The 14,248-nt window shown below is 38.8% G+C and overlaps 1 long non-coding RNA gene across 2 annotated transcripts in view; it reads right to left on the bottom strand.

Annotated features, from left to right (window-relative positions):
• Positions 1-14,248, bottom strand: part of LOC123334246 — a 33,672-nt gene that overhangs the window by 5,352 nt on the left and 14,072 nt on the right. Inside the window, exon 3 of one of the 2 annotated variants that reach the window (XR_006552076.1) lies at positions 9,155-9,211. The exons of the other annotated variant lie outside the window; for it this stretch is intronic. This is a non-coding gene — a long non-coding RNA (uncharacterized LOC123334246). Of the gene's footprint in view, positions 1-9,154; positions 9,212-14,248 lie in introns of those variants that run through there. 2 annotated transcript variants of the gene reach the window in all.

Raw genomic sequence — 14,248 nt, 5'->3', positions numbered from 1 at the left:
TTGCTCAAACTCATGTCCATTGAGTCAGTGATGCCATCCAACCATCTCATCTTCTTTCGTCACATTCAGTGATGACAATATAGGCACTATATTCAGTGCCTAAAACTGTAGACAAATTCATGGATTATTTTTTAAGTTGCCATTTTGACCTTATTTTGGTAATATCCAGACCCACATCCACTTCTCCCCAAAACCTCTCTCAAATTCCAATTATCCCAGTGAACCAGTCCAAACACTTTCACTTTACACAGGAAACTTCTTGTGAAATATTCACCACACTCTTTCCAAACTTATCTTCCTTGACCTCCCACCTCCTCAGAAGATGGACACCAGCGTCTTGGAACATTCATTACCTCTTTGCTCTGTACCTCTTTTCCCTCACCCTGGAATGTTTGCTAATTTCCTGTGGACACTTTTCAGTTTCAAGACATAGTTACAGCTTTGTCTTCTCAGTAACACATCCCTTGATGCAGCCCACCCCAATCACACGCTTAGTTACTCTCTTTACAATGCTGTTTCTGGACTGTGTACACTGCCCTCTGACGTACTTACTGGGTGGCACACTACTAAAACACTACTGATCCCATGGGACTGACATAACCCTGAAATATGTGTACTTCACAGCATCTAGTGCAAAGCATGTACAGTATGCATTAGCTATTCTTATGCCTACTGAAATGAATTGTAATTATTTTTAATTATGAGTGTCTCTTATTAGACCGTTCACCCCCTGAGGTCAGGGACTATGTCTTATACTCAGGACCAAGAATGATATTTAGAAGAAAAAAAAAAGTGACTAAATGAATGCTTGTTACAAAAATGGGTTGAATATTTCACTAAAGCACTTTGTAAATGATAGAACGATTTTACACACAAGTTATCATTATGGTATTTCATTGATTCTAAGATTCCCTTTTTTGTACAGTTTAACTCCTTGGAAATTGGGACAGGTTGTCATAACTTGATTGACAGCATTCGTTCTTTCTCAATGGAACATAATGATGTTCCATAATGTGTCTTAAATTCAAAGAAACATGGCATTACTACCTTCCAACTAGAGTTAATAAGGTTATTACAAAATATCTGTTAAGAGTTTTTGTTGATCAGAGTAGGCTGAGTATCATAATGAAAAAAAAAGTGAAAGTCTCTCAGTCATGTCTGACTCTTTGCAACCCCATGGACTACATAGTCCATGGAATTCTCCTGGTCAGAATACTGGAGTGGGTAGCCTTTCCCTTCTCCAGGGGATCTTCCCAACCCAGGAATCAAACCCAGGTCTCCCACATTGCAGATGGGTTCTTTACCAGCTGAGCCACAAGGGAAGTCCAAGAATACTGGAGTGGGTAGCCTATCTCTTCTCCAGTAGATCTTCCTGATCCAGGAATTGAACTGGAGTCTCCAGAATTGCAGGCAGATTCTCTACCAATTGAGCTATCAGGGAAGCCCGAGTATCATAATAAATAGTCATAAATCTCAGTAGCCTATCAAAGGTTAAGTCTTCACTCGTGTTCCTGTGAAATGTGGGTCAGGGAAGAGATGAGGGGAGTTAGTCTTTCAGAGCCTGTGCTTGTTCTATCTGGAGGCTTCTACTCCACCGGGGTAGTGGCACTTTCTCACGGACCGTCTAAATGAAGGGAAGAGTGACAGCAAGAGGACCCTTCATGTGGCACACATCACTTGCATACCCATCTACCAGCAAATGCAGTAACATTCCCCCACCCAACTGCAAGAAAGACTAGACTTCTAGTCTAGATGTGTGCCAGGAGGGAGAAGAAAAGGGGTCTGGGAAGCACACAAAAAATTTCTGCCTCAAGCAGCATGAGACATGTGGCAATATTGAGAGCACACACAAATATTTCCACAACTTCAGTCTGCAACAAGCTTATAATTCAATCTCTATTTAGTCAATAAGTATTTATTTAATATCTGCAATAAGCCATGCCGTGTGCTACAGGACATGAAGTATATAGAAACAACGGGATGTGGATCCTCGTGTTATGGATTTATTATTATATCTGAGAGAAGAGGTGAGATAAGCACATAAATAGCTGTAAGATAGAAAGCGAGAAGTGCCACTAAACAGGAGGTTGTATCTTGCTGGAGGAGTCAAGGAAGGGTTTTGGAAGAGAGATGTGTAGACACAGACTAAAAGAAGGAAGACTTTGAATATGGATATGAACAGAAAGAATGCCAGGAAGAACGGACAGACTTGAACTCAAACAGGAAGAAGAAGAAGGTACAGGCTTGATCTGAGTGTTCCAGAAATTTGCCTGTGTGTGGCTATTAGCATAACTGATGCTACTTGGCATCAGTTCCTCCTGTTCTTCTGTTGACCCTACCCAGCACTGCCCTATGCAGTGAATCACTTCTGTCATCAAGGACTTTGTAGTTAACATTGTTTAATAATCATGAGGACCAGGTAGCCCCTATGCTCTGTTAGTCCCCAGTCAATGATGAAAATCTTCCCTGACATATTTCCAGGGCACATGATAATAGTTACACATTCATGAACCTTGACTTAGAAGTGCACATCTTGTTTCTAAGCCCCTACCTCCATACCCTCAGGTTAAGTATAAGATTGTCCCAATGGCCGCTCACCAGTGCTGAGTGCAGCTATGAATGCCTTTGGATTGTTGTCTGCCCCATCAAGTATGTTACCCTCTAATAAGCTAGTTCATTGATTATATGGAACTGCCTACCTTCTTTTTTGGCCTAAAGATACCTTCCCAGTGAAGTGGATATTTTTTGTTCCTGTGTCCTTCAACAGCCTGGACAAACACATGGTTGCAAAAAGTCAAAGAAAATTTTAGTGAACAGAAGCAGCCTAGAAAGGGATTTGAGTAATATTTCGAGGCACGTAGGATTTTTCTAGGTAAAGCCAAAGGGGGAGAGAGTGCACAAAGGAAGTGCACAGAATTAAGGTCTCCATGTTGCCTGCTTTGGTTCCATCATGTCAGTAGCTGGGTGAGCATGTATCCCCGTCTGCCCCCCTCCCTCCCATCTTATCAACATACAATGTGGTAAGTCATGTGCCATGGGTGGAGTCTTCAGAGCACTCACAGTGCTTTCCATCTAGACATGTGTACAATATGTCCTCAGTGCAGAAGGATTTATTCCTGACACCCTGTCACCCAACCAAAAGGGCACTGTAGCAATGCCTTTTGTGCCCAGGGCCACACTCCCTTAGTTGACCTCTGATTTCAGCCATGGCTATGATGCAAGTGGCATGGAAGCCCAGACCTGCCTTGTGCTGGCAGCTTCCCTTCCATTGCAATGGGCCTCTGAAGAACCTGTCAGCCTTGAAGTGGCAGAGGAGTTAGCAGCCTTTGGGGCAGCCCTCAACTAATAATGGAGGGTGTCCAGTGGATAAATGCACATATTTATTTCAATTCATGTGTTACAAAAATCTTTGAGAAAATCATGTTTTCCTTGTTGGTTGCTGACAAAGGAAGAGAGCTTCTGAAAGTGTTCCAGGAACTAAGAAATATCCAGGACCGTGGCTTAAAAACCTGTTGCTATAGAACTTATGTCCTTTTGGAACTCTGGAAAGGTCGTATATCTTCCAGGGAGTGTCACGTTTGGTTTTTCATGCAGTTACTGTTCTTTGCCTTAATAAATGCTGCCTCTGTAAGCCTCCTTTAAAATATAAGAGATACCCCTCTTTGTCTAACAGCTATAAAAGCTTATCAGCACCTTAGTAACCTTTACAGGTTTATTTCTGTTTAAATCACTTAATCTGATTTACATTAGTCTTTTTAAAAGAAGCAATATTTTCTTGCTGTATACACCCTTTGAAATTGATATGGTTTAAATCTTCCCATACAGGCATCTCTGAACAGTGACTTTTCCCCCTTAGTTGCCAACAGACTGTGGAGATACCAATAATAACAAAAGAAAACACAGGCTTCCCTGTGTCGACGTCACCTTAAAATCCCATAACTCTGTGTGGCTAAAATAAAAAAAAATATGAAAGGAATACCATACATGCTATTAGTATAAAAGTGAACTGCAGAAAAAAAAATCCTTAGATATCTACACTGCTACATTGAGACTTGTATTTAGAGGTTCCTTACAGTTTTCATGCTGGTTGATGGAATTCAGCTCACCATGCCTTTGTATTTCTTGAGTTATTTAAATTACATTTTAATACAGATAACAGGAATGATGAGGATTTCAAGAAGTGAAATGGTATCTCCTGAATGTTTATTTTCTACTGTGAAGTATGATACACACTTTACATGCAACTCACTTCTTCCTCAAATCAACCTAATGAGATTGGTATTATCTCAACCTTATCCCAATCTTTTAAATGATAAATCAAGACTCAGGGAGATTAAGTAATGTTCCTCAAAGTTACATACTAGTAAATACATATCCATTCAAGGCAAATCTGTTCGACTGCCTTGAAATGACAAACTAGGCCCCTTCTTCTGCTTCCTCATTTCTCACCCTCTCCTGTCTGTTCATCCATATTACTCCACTTATTCTTTGTACAGACCCACCTTGAATACCTCTTCTGCACTAGATTCTGGCTTACAGGCTTTCGGTAGATTCAAAATGCAACCACTGGTTAAAGCCACAGAGTTACAATAAATCTAAAAGGTTATCTAAGTAGCTTAAAATTAAAATTTGAAGTTAAAAACAATTGCTCCTTGGAAGAATAGCTATGACAAACCTAGATAGTGTATTAAAAAGCAGAGACATCACATTGCTGACAAATGTCCTTATTGTCAAGTCTATATGGTTTTTCCAGTAGTCATGGACTGATGTGAGAGTTGGACCATAAAGAAGGCTGAGCACAGAAGAATTGATGCTTTCAAATTGTGGTGCTGGAGATCTTCAGAGTCCCTTGGACAACAAGGAGATCAAACCAGTCAATCCTAAAGGAAATTAACCCTGAACAGTCATTGGAAGGACTCACACTGAATGCGCCAATACTTTGACTACCTGATAGGAAGAGCCAACTCATTAGAAAAGACCCTGATGCTGGCAAAGATTGGGGGAAAGAGGGGAAGGAGGTGTTAGAGGATAAGATGGTTAGATGGCATCACTGACTCAATAGACATGAGTTTGAGCAAACTCTGGGAGATATGGAAGGACAGGAAAGCCTGGCATACTACGGTTCATGGGGTCACAAAGAGTCAGACATGACTTAGCCACTGAACAACAACAAAAAAGTAGTTTAAACTTCCTCTAGATACAAGAGTAGGAAGCTAGGTGGAGGTGGGAGGCATGCACCTACAACGTTCCAAACACTTTTAGCTCCACTTGAAAACCTTCTATGATCAGAATTTAGGTTCTTTCAAGGTAGTCTATTCTTCAAATCTTAGTTTTAATCTTTTTTTTAAGTGTCTGTTGTAACTAGATTTCATCACACATTCTCTCTCCACTAGAGGAGCCTGCAGGGAGAAAGTTAACCTTTCTCCAGGAGAACAAGTAGCCAGACAGCTTTGGCTCCTGCTTCGCTGGATAGAACAGACTGGGAAGGGTCAAATCTGGGTATCTTGATCAATTTCCAAATCAGTGTCAGTCTCTTCTGTAAAAATTGAGAACTGATGTTTAGAAATTCTCATCTTTCAGCAGATTTCCCAAATCAGTTGGGAGGATATCTCTCCCTCTACCCCTCCCTCCTCTTCCTTACCTCCTCTTTTTTTTCTTTGTTATCATCAAAAAATGATATAAATTTCCTATCCAACTATTTGGCTCCCTATTTGACCCATTGTTTCTTTAAGGGATTTTTAAATGTGAAGAGTTCTTTGCTCTTGGAGCCTCTGCTGCAGCACCAACTCCACTGAAGGTAACTCTATGCATTCTGATTTATTAAAATTCAATCAGTGAGAGTTAATGAATTCCTAAGGGCAGGAGATCAATCATGTTCTATTTATATTTAATTAATTTCATGTTGCCTCACTTGTCTTTTATAACTACTTTAAAGCATTTGATAAAAGTATACTTGTGAATACATTCTTATCTTAAAATAACTTTTAATTTTTAAATGAATTTTACTATACCTAATTCATAAAAATCTTCATTTTCTAGAACTTTTAGGACATATTCAGTAAATCTCTTATTGATAAAAATCTCATGAAATCACAGATTTCATGCCTCACAAATTCCTTCATTTCATTCAAGGGAGACTTGATTCCATACTTTTTTCTTTTTCTTTTTGGTCATGAATGAAACTCAATTGTAACAATTTATTGCATGTGCTTGTTTATCTGTTTGTCTCTCTTTCCAGACCATGTGCTCCTTGTGCTTAGCAGAATCCATGGTACACACAGTAGGTGTTGTAATAATGTGTTGTTTTGTTTGAAAGACTGGCTGAGTGAGTGAATCTAAGAGGCTGTAAAACTAGAAAAGTACAGAATGCACAAGACATATCAGAGGGAGACTGGCTGGTTACACATGGAGCAAAGGGATATGGCAGATGAACGAGGTTATGACACAACATGATTAAATACTGAGTAAAATGAAAGGATGATATAATGTATGCAACTGGGCATTAAGATATTGGTAGAGAAGGAAAGAGGGGCTAGGTTGGAAGAAGAAAAAACGTTTTCAGGGAAGTGGGTGGATAGAGAGGGAAAATTGGGAGACCAGAATTAGGGTAGGGAAAACTCATCTCTTTCAGAGGCTGGTATAATAACATGGACATAAGTTCTTCTATTATGGAAGACTCAGATCTCCCTTTGGTGGCCAGGCCAGTTATTAATTTTTCCTTCAAAAAAAAAGTAGGGAGAGGGATTCCCTGGTGGCTTAGTGGTAAAGAATTGGCCTGCCAATGCAAAAGACACAAGTTGAATCCCTAATCTGGGAAGATTGCACACACCGCAGAGCAGCTAAGCCCATGCACCGCAGCTATTGAACCTGTAGAGCTCTAGAGCCCGGGAACTGCAACCACTGAGCCCATGTGCTGCAGCTACTGAAGCCTGCACAACCCATAGGCCATGCCCTGCAACAAGAGAAGCCACTGCTCTGAGAAGCCCATGCACCGCAACTTGAGAAAAGCCTGCACAGAAACAAAGACTGGCACAGCCAAATAATTAAATAACTATTATTATTTTAAAAAGGAGGGAGACCATTTAGGGAAGAGGTCAACAAATTTTTTCTATTGAGTAATTATTTTCAGCTTTGCAGGCTATACAGTCTCTATAGAGAATTCTCAACTCTGTAGAAAATTCTCAATTCTGCTCCTGTGAAAACAGCCATAGACTATATGTAAGTGGTCCAATTTAATTTTATCTAGAGAATCAGATATTGGGCTGGATTTTGCCTGGAGGCATAATTTTCTAACTCCTGACCTGGGGCTCACAGATTATAGTCAGTATTGGTCAGTCCTCGGTTTACTCTGTTGTGTTTTCATGGCTTGTGCAATAAATTGGCTTAATGTGAAATTAAGGCCTCTCTGCTCAGAACAAACACACAACTTAGCTTGCTTACTAATAAACTCCTTAATAGTAAACAGTCTAACTGAAAGGAAAAAAAGCACAATGTGAGAGTTGTGAGTTAGGTTTATTTGGGGCAAAATGAAGATTATAGCCTGGGAGACAGCATTTCAGAAAGTTGTGAGAAACTGTTCCAAAGAGGTAGGGGAGTTATATATGTGATTTTGGTGAAGTACACGCAATTAAGGGTACATTTTTGCAGAAGGTTGCTGCCAGTCTGTTGACTGTGATTCACAAGAAGTAGACATCACCAGAAAAGATTTTATTTATGAGAAGATGCAAGAATTGGACTCCTAAAATCTTCTCCTGAAAGTATCTATCTGAAGACCTGTTCTGCCAGTTTTTCCCAGAGCAGAGCAGGGCCTCATTCCTGATCTCCACTCTGAACTCCTTTCAGGGGGTGTTGAAGCTACAGTGGCACATAATTTAATCCTTGTAGAGGTCGTTTGACAAGTGCCAATTTGTAAGGAACAAAATAAAATCTGTTATTTTCTATTAGCTACAAACCATTTCACTATTCGAAAGTTAATACAATATTTGGAATGCACTCTTAAAATATACCTATCAAGCAGTTGAGAATTTCAAATGATCTATTTTAATCCTTTTGTTGTCCAAAGGGGAAGAGACAAAGAGGAAATGATTGCTTCAGACATGTGAACTGGGGGAAGTGGTGGACATGAGGTGATAGGTGAACAGGCTAGCTGAAGAAGAAAATCAAGTTTGTTCTCCTCATCGTTTGACTTAAAATCAGTACAGTTTGTCTCAAATTAATCATAAATTATTTCTTACGGGGGCATTTTTGTTAGCAATGACTATTAATGTTCTATGGCTTTGTTTTGCAAGATTTCTGAAAAAGCATTTTTTTTGTTTAAATATGATTGATCACATAAAAAAGGAGTCTCAGTGGGTTCTAACTGTGGTGCTATTCATTCCTTAGGATAAAAATTCATATTACTAGAGAGGTAGTATTCTGATCACAATGGCACTGTAAGTTTATATATAAAACTGTCTCTTCCCAACTATAAATGTATGGCAATAGCATCTATAATATATATATATAGGATCATTGTTATTCTGGAAAAGAAGATAAACATCTTATTGACAAAAAATTTAAAAGACAGAAATTGCAATTAGGGAGACTGAAGCTGGAGATCTGCTACATTATAGGATGAAAACACAAAGAGGCAGCTGAGAGCTCCACCTCAGGAGCTGAGGAAATAAAACGAGTCAGCATCATTCTCAGGGGCTATAGCCTATAATGTACTGCTTGGTAGCATGGCAAGAGGAAGCAGAGACAGCTCGATAGGGCTCAAGTCATATACTGACTTTGATACTAGATCAGTTTTAACTCCCAGAATGGTAATTCTGAGCCGTCAGTACAAATCCTGTTTTTTGACTGGGGACCTGAGTAACCCTAATACAGTCAACTATAAAAAGACTAGACATGATATAGTGAGTGCAAAGAGGAATAGAAAGGAAAAATGATAAAATACAATTGTGAATTTGATCTTGCAACTAAAATTTCATGAATGAAAACTCACAATAGTCAACAGATTTACTAAATGATGAAATTGTTTATTTGCTAAGTCATGTTTGACTCTTTTGCAACCCCATAAACTGTAGTTTGCCAGGCTCCTCTGTTCATGGAATTTTCCAGGCAAGAATACTGGAGTGGTTGCCATTTCCTTCTCCAGGGGATCCTCCCAACCCCGGGATGGAACCCTTGTCTCCTGCCTTGGCAGGTGGATTCTTTACCACTGAGCCACCTGGAAAGTCCAAATGATAAGATTACTAAGATTATAATCTTTTGAACATGGCATTATATGGTAGATGGTCAAAATCCTCAAAGAAACAAAGTAAAAATATATGCATAGAGAAACCAGGTATTATAAACAAAAATAGATGAGGATGAGTCATGGGTAAGAGATGATGTTTTTTAAAATAAAGCGATTTAGGAAGTAAAAATGTAATCATTGAAAGAAACTCAGTAGATTGAACACAACCAAGGAAGAATGAGTGAACTAGTGGAAAGATCTGAGAACTTGACTTAGAATTCAGGAGAGGTAGATAAAGTATAAAAGGAATGGTAAGAGATAGAGAGTGGAGTGAGAAGCCCAACCTACATGTAATAGGAGTTTCAGAATTAGAAAAAAAGAGTAGCAGAAAGGTAATATTTTAAGAGTTAATGAAGGACTTAGTGTTTTTCTGAACTGAAAATTTATCATCAGAAAAGCGCCACAAGCTGAAATTCAAAAATAAAAATAAATCCATATCCAGAGTAACAAAATGTAGACAATAAGGGTAGGAGTTCTTAAATGCTAATGGGGGAAAAAGACATTACCTACATAGTGGTGAAAATTAAGCTGAGAGCAGACTTCACAGAAGTAACAATAGATATTATGAGTTGACAGAGAGGGAAAATAATTTTCAAAATATAGCTCTGTAACTAGCTAAACTATTGTTCAAAGTAAAGGCAAAATACCATTTTTAGGTACTAGGATTAACTGAATTCATCCCCCATGTATAATAGCTGAGTGAAGATCTAATCAAGTAGTAAACCAGTAAATTAGGGAAGATATTATCAAAATAGGGATATAAATTAACTACTGATGCCAATATTAGTATTGTGTATGTACTTAGTCACTCAGTCATATCCAACTCTTTGTGACCCCATGGACTGTAGCCCGCCAGGCTCCACTGTTCATGGGGATTCTCTAGGCAAGAATACTGGAGTGAACTACCATGCCCTCCTGCAGGGGATCTTCCCAGCCCAGGGATCGAACCCATGTCTCCCACATCACAGGTGGATTCTTTACTGACTGAGCCACCAGGGAAGCCAGTAACCAACAATTATCTTAAAACTAATGGAAAGTACAAGATCCAAGAGAAACAGAGGGCTAGTGTTTGGAGGGTAAAATAGACTTTGTTAGAAAAATATGAAATAAAATAGGATTGTTAAAAATTTTAATATTGACACTAAAAGAATAGAAATACAAGTATAATTCTAAATTGGCAGAGAGAAAAAAGAGGGAGTGAGAATAAATGTTATCAAATAATAGGCTGGAAGTGAAAGGGACAAAGGAAGAAATACGGAGAAAAGAAAACACAGAAGAATGTAACATAAATGAGCCTAAATAATTCAGTAATCACAATGTTAGTTGATTAAATACACCAAGTATCAATAAAAATAGGGTGATCAAATTGCATATTAAAAACATTTTCAGGGCTTCCCTGGTGGTCTAGTGGTTAACAATCTGCCTGCCATTGCAGGGAACACAGGTTCAATCCCTGGTCCAGGAAGATCCCTGCACAGGGCAACTGAGTACATACACTCAACTACTGAAGACCGCACACCCTAGAGCCTGTGCTCCTCAACAAGAGAAGCCACCACAATAAGAAGCCCACTCGCTGAAACAAAGACCCAGTGCAGCCAAAAATAAATAAATCTTTTTTTAAAAAAAGCTCCAACTTAAAAGAAATACGTGCAACATCTAGATTTACCAATGTATCATTAGAGACAGTGGTTTGGAGGAAGGTAAAGTAAAGCAGGTGTGTGATTTTGGTGTCGCTTTTGTTATTTAGCATTTAGATAACTTCGATGTGACTTGCTTACACAGGAAAACCAAGAATAATAAAAGCAGCTGATACCACTGCATTTGTCTGCACATTACTATGCAACTATGCTTTTCAGGGGATTTCAAATGAGAAGCACTTCAGCTTAAATCCTGATTGTGTCATTCGATTTTGTGACACATAACAAGTAAGGTTTCTGAGATTGTTTTCTCATCTGTAACATTTTATAAAATCCTACTTCACAGGATTAAAAGTGGATGTAAGTTTAAAGTGTTTATTAAGGTTCAATATACGTTAGACCCCTTTTTCTGTTTTCCCGTTACTCTTTAATGTGTTCTATTTGGGGCTAAGATAAAGCTAAACATTTGACTTGATTTAAAGCTTCAATAAAGAAGTAAACCTAGAGGCAGCAAAGGCTCATTAAATATCAGTCTACATATGTAGATGGTGTTTGCTTGGAAGCACTATAGGAAGCTCAATGATATCTAAGAAAGAGGGGTTTCCAGCTTGCACGTGCTGTAAATCATAAATTGTGCACAGGAAATGAAACACAGGATTAGTGTGTTGAAATTACATAGAACAATGTCTCCCATTGTTCTATGAATATGGAAGTAGTGAAGTGAAAGTCATTCAGTCGTGTCTGACTCTTTGCGACCCCATGGACTATACAGTCCATGGAATTCTCCAGGCCAGAATCCTGGAGTGGGTAGCCCTTCCCTTCTCCAGGGGATCTTCCCAACCCAGGGATCGAATCTAGGTCTCCAGCTTTGGAGGTGGATTCTTCACCAGCTGAGCTACAAGAGAAGCCCTAATGAATACCTGGGGAGCTTGTTAAAATGCAGATTCTAATTCAGTAGACCTGGGTGGAACCTGAGATTTTTCACATGGTTTCAATACTGATCACTGTAGACCACAATTGGAGTTCTAAGGACATACATGTTGAGAGAAGGACAAACTTTATAATCTGAATCTTCACTAAAAACACAATGTGCTTTCTTCCACATTTCAGGTAGCTTTCTAGGAAAGCAAACAAGAGATTGTTTCTGCTGGGTTTATAGAGCAGGAATAAACATAGTAAGTAAGTAAGTAAAGTCGCTCCATCGTGTCTGACTCTTTGCGACCCCATGGACTGTAGCCTATTAGGCTCCTCTGTCCATGGGATTTTATAGGCAAGAATACTGGAGTGGGTTGCCATTTCCTTCTCCAGGAGATAAACATAATTTGTATTGATATATATTCTTCTTAGTTTGATATTGGAAGTGAGATAGTAACTATATAAATAGAAATTGATCAAAAAAAGTTGTTAGTGAAGAGAGAATTCTGAATGCAGCCACCTCAAAGTTCTCCCTTTGTGCCAACTTCACTGTCAAATTTCCAAGTCTAAGTGTTTCACCTGAAAAATAAATGGATTTCAAAGCACTTTCATGCCATGACTCTCAGTGGGGTTTTAGAACACATATAAGAGAACCAAAATCCAAAGTAAAACCCTTTGGAACAAGATATAGTACATTCAATTGTTAGGGTTGGATTCAGATAATTTAGTCATGTTTACTTAGGCAACATTCTCTTCCCAAATACTTCTTTCTTCTGGGATCTGAATAAGCCTCTTAGACCCTTGGGCTCAATTTCCCTGTCTGTTATCACACTAATTATTTTTTTTTAAAGAAACACTTAAAACTGTTCAATGCTAAGTTCCTAGATTTATGGATTCAATAAAAAACAGTGCCTCTTCAATTTTTCAGGGCTTGTGCTGATTTATATGGGCTTTGCTGACACAAAAATTAGATTAAAATTTTTTATTGAATCTTGTCTGAAATGCTTAGACTTGAAGGGAGACTTCAAGAGAGAAAATTCACTTTACTGGATTTGGCTTTAGGAAAACCGAATATAAGCACCAATAAGGTTACTGGTTTATGTCTGGATGTATCTCAGTCCACCCCGCCTATCAGGGGAAGAGATTTCTTCTCTCATTCATAATTTCACCAGAATTAAGTATTCTACTTCATATTTCAAAGTGTGGCAGCCTGATTACCATCTGTGTAGTCAGGGGTTTGAAATTTTCCAGGATCCCAGCAGTTGAACAGATCTCTTTCTGACCAACTCAATGAAAGAATTATCAGGAGACTTCTTTAGTGCCTTTGGAAGAACTTGTTTGTCAGAGCTCAACATTCAAATTTCTGGGTGGCAGCTTCCTGCAGCTCTAATCATAGACTTTTTCTCCTTGGTCACGATTTTCTTCATTTGAGCTCATTTTGGTCCCTAGAAGTCCAGTAGTGTTTTATGCACTCGGATGAACATTGAATCAGGAGGACAATTAAATGGCTGAGAACAATGAACTCAGGGAACTCTGCCTTTCTTCTTTGTTTAAATCCAGGAATTCTTCTAGCCCCTGCTCTCAGAATGATCAAAACCCTTTGGTTTTCACCCCCCAGTTACAGGCTACCAGCAAAGTGTGGAATTGGTTTCATTACCTTGTGAGATTGCTGGTGACAGTGACTCATGCAGGGATGGTTATTTGTTTCCTGTGATTTTCCTGCCATGCAGGTGGTTGGTTATATAAAAAAAATTTTTTAAGAAGTTATTTTCAGATATGTCCTGAAATAATATCACCTCTGTTGGGTTGCTTAAGGTAATAGGAAACTGAAGGATGAGGGATAGGGGACTTGGTCTTGCATCAGTGGTAGTAGAAAGGTGCTGAAATGACAATGTTAGAATAGCTACAAACAGAATGCAATGCTATCATTGCTTATGGCCACAAAAATTAAACACTGCAATAAAATAATTATATATTGGGTGAATTGGTAGACTGTGGTAGTTTTATTAGTATGATTTTGAAAATTTTAATAAAGAATTTATTATGAAAATAATGAAGCAGAAATTTTGATACCTATATTTTTGCTTTTGCCATGATGCTCCCTATCCCATCCCCTACTCCAGGAGGAAACGCCCGTGGTGTTTCAATTCTCTCATCCAGAAGAGTGAAGACTAGATCTGGGGGAAATTTATTTTTGACAGGTAAATTATATGTAGTATTTTTGAGGTGGGCTTCCTGGTGGCTCAGTGATAAAGAATCTGCCTGCCAATGCAAGAGATGTGGGATCAACCTTTGGGTTGGGAAGATCCCCTGGAGAAGGATATGGCAACCCAGTCTAGTATTCTTGCTGGGAAATTCCATGGACAGAGGCTCCTGGTGGGCTAAAGTCCATGGGGTCACAAAAGAGACATGACTT

This window comes from Bubalus bubalis, chromosome 6 (genome assembly GCF_019923935.1).
Source record: "Bubalus bubalis isolate 160015118507 breed Murrah chromosome 6, NDDB_SH_1, whole genome shotgun sequence".
Taxonomy (NCBI): Eukaryota; Metazoa; Chordata; class Mammalia; order Artiodactyla; family Bovidae; genus Bubalus; species Bubalus bubalis.
This window is presented reverse-complemented; position numbering and strand designations above follow the sequence as displayed.